We start from the raw sequence: 10,611 nt of genomic DNA, 5'->3' as shown, positions 1-10,611 counted from the left end.
TGATGCTTTTCCTAGCTCAGCTTAGATACATCATCATATTCATTATCACAAAGTTAGTGCCATGAAACTAGTCTCAATCAGAATTAGTGAACAAATTAAAAATTATTTACTATCCATAACTTTGTCCAATTATGTCATTTTACAGATGCAGAAGCTGAAGATAAAAAAATGTTCCTGATGTGTTGATTTAGCTAATTAATGTCAAGCCATGAATATAAATCATTTTTTCTGTCTTCAAGAAATCATCCATTTATTCAGTACATATTGAATACTTGATATCTGCCAGCTAGGCAGATATTGGATTATATATGTGAAAAGGCCATTATTAACAATTTCAATGGGCTTCTAAAAAATACATCAGTGGAATAACTAGAAGCTTTTCTGGCTGAGTGATGGAAATACTTAAACACAAAACAAAGTTATGAATTTAGACATTTCTAGTGAGCTTTGTGAAAAACATATATCTTCTAAATTTTTCTGTAAGTTCTCTAAATTAAATATTAATGAATGTTTAATGCTTATTTTTTCTAGCTTACTAGGTTTAAGTAGGTCAAATTTAGATAACACTGAAACACTGTCCTTTTATACATTGTATTATTATATGTATTCAAGGTACATTGAGTATCCTAAAATATTTCAGTACTCTGTACTTCTGCTGAAGTTATAAAAGAATTAAAACTAAACTGAGAATCAAAAGAATAAGGTTCTAATATAATCTCTGTCTAATTACCTATGTCATATCATTTATCTTTCTGAAGGCTCAGTCTTAGTAAAATGAAAGTAAAAAATAATATTAAAGACTATTTTGTTTTTTAACAATTAATTGAAAGCAAAGTATTAGTATTTTAGATAATTTTTTTGTTTCACGGTTGTTTTTATCTTTTTCTTCCATAGATTGTTTATATCTACCCTTTTGTGTTTGAACTAGCTCATTTACAAAGCAAAATCAGCAAAGAAAAAGCAAAGTCTGAATGTATACTTTTGAATAACACAAATTAATTTCTACTATTGAAAAACTCAATTATTGAAGTTAGAATCTCAATAGATGGGTCAAACATAGTGTAGGCACAGCTGTAAAATTAAAAATGAGAGGCTAGACCTGAGGAAAATATACAGAATGAAACACAGGAAGAAATAAACATACAGATTGAAACACTTTAAATTAATTCATGGACATTTTCCACAATTGTCTGCATTAGTATGCTAGTATTTTATTACTACTTCAATGGTTACAGGGTGTTTTATTATGTTGATATACAATAATTTGTCTGATTCTCTATTTGTATGCACTTGGGTTGTTTGATTTATTTTTGCTGGTGGTATTCTGGCATTCAATATTGTGAAACCAGTAGCTAACAACAGTCTAGTTAGTTTTTTCAATGTGAAATATTCTTATTTTTTCCATAGTCTTGTATTATTCTTTATTTTTTAATCTCATTTAATTACTCTTTTCTTCTTTCTAAGCTGTGGGTCATTTTGATATTCAAATTCAGGTCTTTTTCCATTTCAGAAAAGTTTTATTAGAATCATAGTCATAGTATTATCATATTGGAATTCTCTTTCTGCTCACTCCTGGGACAACAATTACTGCTTTTTTTTTATTTTCCCCTATTCATTTATATATATATATATATATATATATATATATATAGTTCTCTGATCCCTTTCACCACATTCTAGGTGCTTCCCAAGATCATACAAGACAATGTAATTTTATGTAAAAATCAATACTATTTTTCTTTTCACTGAGTGTGAAACAGTGTTTATTTTTCTAGGAAATTCTTTTCAACTTTTCAGTTCCACACTGCATTGCTGAATTAAAAATATGTAAGTGTATAACACTGTTAGTTTTTACAAATGCCAAGTTGAATAGAATTTTTGTTTGTTTCCTTTAACTTAATAAACACTGCCCATAATTGAATCAGCACTTTAGTTCATATGTAGGGGGTACAATCATCAATTCAATGGACATGAGTTTGAGCAAGCTCCAGGAGTTGGTGATGGACAGGGAAGTCTGGCATGCTGTATGCAGTCCATGGGGTCACAAAGTCAGACACGACTGAGCCACCGAAATGAACTGAACTGAACTGAGAGGGTACAACAATAGTTATGTATGGAATTTACATGCATACTGATTTTACCTATCCTATTCAAAATCAACCTGTCAACATCCATTTATGATAAAAACTCTCCAGAAAGTGGACATGGAGGGAATAAGCATGCTGTGTGCTTAGTAGCTCAGTCATGTCTGACTCTTCGTAACCCACAAGACTGTAGCCTGCCAGGCTCCTCTGTCCATGGAATTTTCCAGGCAAGAATACTGGGATGTGTTGGCATTTCCTACTCCAGGGGATCTTCCTGACCCAGGAATCGGACCCGTGTTTCTTTCATCTCTGTATTGGCAGGTGGCTTCTCTACCGTTGCACCACCTGGGAAGCCCATTGAGGGAATATACCTTGAAGCAATAAAGGCCATATACATTAAGCCTAGAGCTAACATCATAATCAGTTGTAAAAAGCTGAAAGCATTTCCTCCAAGATCAGGAACAAGACAAGGATGCCTACTCTCACCTCTTTTATTAAACATGGTATTGGAAGACATAGCCTGTTTAATCACACAAGAAAAAGAAATAACAGGAATCCAAATTAGAAAGGAAGAAGTAAAACTGTGACTGTTTTCAGATGACATGATATCATACATAGAAACCCTAAAGATGCCACCAAAAAACTACTAGAGCTCATCAGTGATTTGGTAAAGTTATAGGATGCAAAGGTAATATATAGAAACCTGTTGCATTTCTAAACACTAACAACAAACTATCAGGAAGAGAAATTAAGGAAACAATCCCATGTAGAATCATACCAAGGAGAAGAATAACTTAGGAATAAATCTGCCAAAGGTAAAAGACTTGAACTTGGAAAACTATAATACACTGGTGATAGAAATTGAAGATGACACAAACAGCAGTTAAGTTATACCATGTTCATGGACTGGAAGAATTAACATTTTTAAATTGACTCTACTACTAAAGGCAATTTATAGATTCAATGCAATCTCTATCAAATTACCAGTGGCATTTTTTCACCATATTTCACAATAATTTTAAAAGTTGTATGGAAAAACAAAAGACCTTGAATAACCAAAACAATCTTGAGAAAAAGGAAACAAAGCCAGAGCAAACACATTTGCTGGCTTCTGATTATATTACAAATCTACAGTAAAGCAGTATTATGATACTGGCACAAAAACAGATACATATATCAATGGAATAGAACTGAGGCCTCAGAACTAACTCATTGTCTTTATGGTCAATTAATCTGTGATAAAGGAGTTAAGAATATACAATGAAAAAAATGCAGTCCTTCAGTAAGTGGTGCCAGGAAAACTGGACAGTTATGTGTGAAAGAATGAAATTCAAACATTTTTTCATATCATATAAAACAAACAATTAAAAATGGATTAAAAACACAGATAGAAGGCCAGAAATCTTAAAGCTCCTAAAATAAAACATAGGCAGAATACTCTTTGATACAAATCGTAGCAATATTTTTGAAAGTCTGTCCTCTAAGGTGAAAGAAACAAAAGCAAAAAAAATAAATGGGACATGATTAAAACTTAAAAGCTTTTGTACAGCAAAGTAAACCATGGACAAAACAGAAAGAAAGCCTAATGAATGGAAGAAAATATTTGCAAGTGATATGTCCAGTTAGGGATTAATATCCAAAATATACAAGCAGCTCACAAAATTCAATATAAAAAAAAATACCATCCCAATTAAAAAATGGCAAGACCTGAAAAGATGTTTTCCCAAATAAGACATACCGATGGCCAATAGATACATGAGAAGATTCTCATCATCGCTAATCACCAGAGAAATGCATATCAAAACCACGAGATATCACCTCACACCATGGTTATCATCAAAAAGACCACAAATGACAAATGTTGTTAAGGACATGAAAAACAGTGAGCCCTTGCATCTTGTTGGTAGGGATGCAAACTGGTACAGCCGTTGTAGAAAACAGTATGGAAGTTTCTAGAAAACTAAAATAGAACTAGCATATGATTCAACAATTATATCCCTGGGTATATATATGAAGAAAATGAAAGCACTAATGCTTAAAGATATGCACACCCAAGTGTGTATAACAGCATCATTCACAATAGCCAGGATGTGAAAGCAACCTAAATGCCTACCGATACATGAATAGCTAAAGAAAATATTGTATATAATGGGATATTTCAGCAATAAAAAAGAATGAAATATCACCATTTTCAACAACACGGATAGACCTAGACATTACTATCTAAATCAAATGTGTCAGATGAAGACAAATACTATACAATTTCACTTACATGTAGAATATAAGAAGCCAAACAAATGAGCAAACATAACAGAAACAGAATCACAGATACAGAAATAAATAGACGACCTCAAAAACTGAGGGGAGTGGCAGATGACCGAAATGGCTAAGGGACATTAAGAAGTACAAACTTCCAGCTGCCAAGTAAATGAGTCCTGGGAATGATATGTACACAATGGGGGATTTAGTCTATAAGGTGGTCATATCTTTCATGGTAACACATGGTAAATAGACTCATCTACTGTGGTGATTATTCTGTGATGTATAGAAATATGGAGTCACTATGTTGTGCACCAGGAATGTAGTGTTGTGGGTTAAATATAGTTCTAAAAATAAAACAAAAGTATCTCATAGAAAAGAGACCAGATTTGTGTTTACCAGAGGCAAGAGGTAGGATAAGGAGAAAGGGAATGAACACAATCAAAAGGTACAAACTTCTTTGTACCTATAAGATAAATAAGACTAGGAATGTAATGTACAGCATAATTAACATTTGTATGTTTTGTACACACACACACATAATTCCTAGGAGTTTTCAACACAAAGAATTTTCTTTTGTTTTTTTTTTATATCTGTATGTGATGATGGATGTTCACTAAACTTATTGTGGTAATCCTCTCACGTTGTATGTAAGTCAAATCATTATGTTGTATACCTGAAGATTATACAGTGCTTTATGTCAGCTATATCTCAATAAATCTGGAAGGAAGAAATCATCTTGTTAAGTATTATTCAGAGTCTGATATTTAATCATCACTAAAAAGAAGAGGTGGCAAGAATACACAGAAGAACTGTACAAAAAAGATCTTCATGACCCATATAATCACGATGGTGTGATCACTCACCTAGAGCCACACATCCTGGAATGTGAAGTCAAGTGGGCCTTAGAAAGCATCACTACGAACAAAGCTAGTGGAGGTGATGGAATTCCAGTTGAGCTATTTCAAATCCTCAAAGATGATGCTGTGAAAGTGCTGTACTCAATATGCCAGCAAATTTGGAAAACTCAGCAGTGGCCACAGGACTGGAAAAGGTCAGTTTTCATTCCAATGCCAAAGAAAGGCAATGCCAAAGAATGCTCAAACTACCGCACAATTGCACTCATCTCACACGCTAGAAAAGTAATGCTCAAAATTCTCCAAGCCAGGCTTCAGCAATACGTGAACCGTGAACTTCCAGATATTCAAGCTGGTTTTAGAAAAGGCAGAGGAACCAGAGATCAAACTGCCAACATCCGCTGGATCATCAAAAAAGCAAGAGAGTTCCAGAAAAACATCTATTTCTGCTTTATTGACTACGCCAAAGCCTTTGACTGTGTGGATCACAATAAAGTGTGGAAAATTCTGAAAGAGATGGGAATACCAGACCATCTGACCTGTCTCTTGAGAAACCTGTATGCATGTCAGGAAGCAACAGTTAGAACTGGACATGGAACAAGAGATTGGTTCCAAATAGGAAAAGGAGTATGTCAAGGCTGTATATTGTCACCTTGCTTATGTAACTTATATGCAGAGTACATCATGAGAAACACTGGGCTGGAAGAAACACAAGCTGGAATCAAGATTGCCAGGAGAAATATCAATAACCTCAGATTTGCAGATGACACCATCCTTATGGCAGAAAGCGAAGAACTAAAGAGCTTCTTGATGGAAGTGAAAGAGGAGAGTGATAAAGTTGGCTTAAAGCTCAACGTTCAGAAAACTAAGATCATGGCATCTGGCCCCATCACTTCATGGGAAATAGATGGGGAAACTGCAAACAGTGTCAGACTTTATTTTTTGGGGCTCCAAAATCACTGCTGATGGTGATGTGATTACAGCCATGAAATTAAAAGACACTTACTCCTTGGAAGGAAGGTCATGATCAGCCTAGATAACATATTTAAAACAGAGACATTACTTTGCCAACAAAGGTCCATCTAGTCAAGGCTATGGTTTTTCCAGTGGTCATGTATGGATGTGAGAGTTGGACGGTGAAGAAAGCTGAGTGCCGAAGAATTGAAGCTTTTGAACTGTGGTGTTGAAGAAGACTCTTGAGAGTCCCTTGGACTTCAAGGAGATCCAACCAGTCCATCCTAAAGGAGATCAGTCCTGGGTGTTCATTGGAAGGACTGATGTTGAAGCTGAAACTTCAATACTTTGGCCACCTCATGCGAAGAGTTGACTCATTGGAAAAGACCCTAATGCTGGGAAGGATTGGGGGCAGGAGGAGGAGGGGATGACAGAGGATGAAATGGTTGGATGGCATCACCGACTCGATGGACATGGGTTTGGGTACACTCCGGGAGTTGGTGATGGACAGGGAGGCCTGGCGTGCTGCGATTCGTGGGGTCACAAAGAGTCAGACACGACTGAGCGACTGAACTGAACTGAAAAAGTTTCATACTACTTTCAAGATAAAAAGTAATACTGCCACACTTGCATGAATGTAAGCAGGGTCTGAAACAAAGTACTTTTTAGTTATAACAACAGCAGCGTTAAAAGTTTTAGCATTTTTACCAGCTATCCTATCCTCAGGTCCTATAGGGCCAGAGCCTATGAGTTGAATGATTCAATATCCTCAAATTATTATCTTGAAGCCCTAACCCCAAAAGTGATAGTATTTGGAAGTTGTGCCTTTGGAAGTAATTAGGTTTAGATGGGGTCATGAGAGTGAAATTCCCATGATGGGATTAATGCCCTTATAAGAAGAGAAAGAAATGAAAGCTCTCTCCCTCTCCATCATGTGAGATGTGAGGATAAAGCGGGAAGGCAGGTATTTGTAAACCAGGCAGAGGGTCATTCTCTGAAGATACTGAATCTGATGGCATCCTGTTCTTTGACCTCCTGGCCTCCATAAATATGAGAAAGAAATGTCTGTTTTTAATCCACCTAGTCTATTGTATTGGGCCACAGCAGCCTGAGCTAGACGGCAGGTAACACTCGCACAAAGAGTGGGTTTTGTTACAAGAAAAGGACCTCAAGCTTAAAACTCTGAACCTTTTATAAAGGTCAGTACTTGAACTTTGCTCTAGAAGGAAGCATTATCTTTATTATACTGAACAGTAAACATACCTCCATTTGCTATGGGAAGATTTACTATGTTTCTCTTCCAAGGCAATTTGCTACACAATCCTCCTTGAAAAGATAGTCTGGAACAAAGGCGGTCATTATCTCTGCTTGCAGAAATGATAGAGAATATATAGAGATGTTTCCTATCATATAATGTCAAAAATGTGTTTGATGACATATAACAGAAAACCTAACAAATGATGGTCTAAGTTAGATAATAATATTTGTGCCTCATTACTCCTGCAAAAAAAATAAAAAACTTAGGGACAAGTGGTCCAGGGCTTGTTTAGTGGTTGAATGACACCATCAAGGACAAAAGCCAGTCCCTTTCTATCTTTCCTTGGCTTTTATCCACAAGATATCTGCCCTATAGTGGCAGCACTGCTGATACACTCCACGCATTGTTTCCATATTCAGGACAGGGAGAAGATGGAAGGTGATGGTGGTGGTTTAGTCACTAAGTCATGTCCGACTCTTGCAACCCCATGGACTGTAGCCTGCCAGGCTCCTCCGTTCATGGGGATTCTCCAGGCAGGAATACTGGAGTGGGTTGCCATTTCCTTCTCCAGGGGATCTTCCCGACCCAGGGATCAAACCCATGTCTCCTGCACTGCAGGCAGATTCTTTACCGGCTGAGCTACGAGAGAAGCCTGAAGATGGAAGGGGTAACACCTTATTCAAGAAAGTCAAAACTTTTCCTACAGCCCTCAGCTTGTGTCCATTCACCACAATTATATACACAGTTGCCATAACTGCAAAGCAGTTTGAGGAAGCAGGTATGTTTATCTGGAAATTTGACCTTAACTGTTGCATGAAAATCTTTCCTCTTTGATGGCCCTTAGTATGCTGTTCCAAGTTCTAGTCACCAGTGCATTGAACAATCTCTCTGAGAGCTTGTAACCCCACTGCTACCGTTTTCTTTACCTTGCCAAACACAATTCTTGCTGCCCCTGGTAAATCAATAATGTAGAACAAAGAACATTGTTTTCCTCTCCCTAACTGAGCACAGAACATTGCTGCACCTGGGGTATTTGCAAGGTTGAAAATGACTCCTCATTGCATAAATATTGGAACAGGGACTAAAACAGTAAGTGATTTTCAAAACAAAAGTCAATCACAGGAACAGACCTAGAATGCCAGGGTGTAGAACTGGTTTTATATTGAGTGCCATTTCTACAAAATATATTACTCACTCTAAATTGTCATTGATCTTTCTCCTAAGTAACCTCTTGGAATGCTGTTCAGTTATATCTTCTTGGTGGATATGTCTAAAACTTGACTGGAGCATAGAAATTAATGTGAAAATGTTCTCTATTTTTCTTCTTGCCTGTATGGTTTAATGGGTAACATTTACTGCTGCTGCTGTTGTTTAGTTGCTAAGTCATGTCCAATTCTTTTGCGACCCCATAGACTGTAGCCCACCAAGGTCCTCTGTCCATGGGATTTCCCAGACAAGAATACTGGAGTGGGTTGCCATTTCTTTCTCCATGGGATATTCCCAACCGAGGGATCTTACCCATGTCTCCTGCACTGGCAGGTGAATTCTTTCCCACTGAGTCACCAGGAAAGCCCAACACTTACTGCTACCAATAATGAAAAGAAGGAATGCATATCCATTTCAAGCCACCAGATTCATATTTTTATGTGGAAGCTAAATTTATGTCCCAATGCATATGAAATCTAAAGCAAGAATTCAGCCAAACTCTCAGACTTTTCTACCATTTTAGCATCCCCATGAAAATTTCCTATACTTGAGAGATAACCCAAAGAAGATATATATCTTTATCCATAAATGTTTTTCAAATATATTCCAAGTTATAATGTAGTGGTTCAGAAAAGAATCCTGGAATATGAAAGACCTGTGTCTGAATTACCACTCTGGTATTTACTTGCTTTCCAACTTTAGGCAAGTTACTTAGCTTCTCAGACTAACTTATTATCTTCAAAATGATGATATAGCAATGCCTATCTTGCTGGACTATTTAAGGAATCAAATGAGATTATAATACCAAAAATTTAACACAGTTTCTGGGACTTAGTATGTGCTTAGTAAACAGTAGCTATTACTATAGTGCTGGAGTATTTTTACTAGTTACTCCAAATTGATTTTTTGGAAAATCTCCAAGTTGGGAAAATACTGTTGTAGACAGAGAATGTCACCTGCCAGTTCAGTAAACAAAGGATGATGAGGCCATCAAGCCATCAGTCAATGAAGCCACCCCCAACAGTGGACCCTGAGGTTTTCAGGACAGAGAAAAACTGGATACTAGCCCTAGACAAGGTGCATATCAAAGGGTTAATTTCAATGAGCCCAGAGTCTTGCATCTTCCTATAAAAAATGCATTAACTTGAGATGACTGGTTTTCTTTAAATAGCAGTAATATTCTGATGTTCTTACTACCTGGTTTTTGTTTGTCTTTGCAAAAACTCCTATATATCCTGCCTCCTCCCTTAACCTCATAGAAGTCCCTCAGAGTTATCTTAGAGGCTCTGTCTTGGGCTTAAATCCTAAGTAAAGTCTGCCAAATGAAACATAATTCTCACTTTTAGGTTGCACACTTTCTTCAGTTGTCACTATACACTAACTACCCTACTTAAATATTCTCAATGTACATTATCCTAATACTTGACTTAAAGAGCCCTGCCACAAAGAAAGTTGTTTAACTTGATTAGCCTATTCGCAATTTGAAGTGTCAGTTGATTACTCCTGTTCTCTGGATTCTAACAGAGCAGAGACACAGGACTAAATGAGGGTCAAAGTGTCAGTTTATTAGTGGACACTCTATAACCCCTAAAGAATAGTGTGCAACTTTACTCTGGATTCAAAACCATATCTAGAACCTCAAAGCTGCTTCACAAAGTCAGCATTGCCTGTTTGCCCCTTGATGTAGTCAGCCAGTCATCTGAAAAACTTAGATCAATAAATGTCAGGTTCACAGGGGGAAAGCAAAGCAGATGGAGAAGAAAATGGGCACCAGAGAGGCAGAGAGAGGGGTTGAGGGAGAAGAATGGATTTCTATTCAAATATCTCTTCCAACACTCTCTACTAAAACCAAGGATGGGAGAAGAAGTAGCCTCCTTACATATAATTTAGCATTTTCTAAATGTTTCTAGTATTTCATGTTCAGCAATAACATGTCATGTAATAACATTCTAGAATAATATTCTGCAGAATAATAGCTTTAGAGAGCATCAAT

This window comes from Giraffa tippelskirchi, chromosome 8, assembly GCF_054371585.1.
Source record: "Giraffa tippelskirchi isolate mGirTip1 chromosome 8, T2T-mGirTip1v1.2.pri, whole genome shotgun sequence".
NCBI classification, from domain to species: domain Eukaryota; kingdom Metazoa; phylum Chordata; class Mammalia; order Artiodactyla; family Giraffidae; genus Giraffa; species Giraffa tippelskirchi.
Note: the sequence above shows the minus strand (reverse complement) of the source record.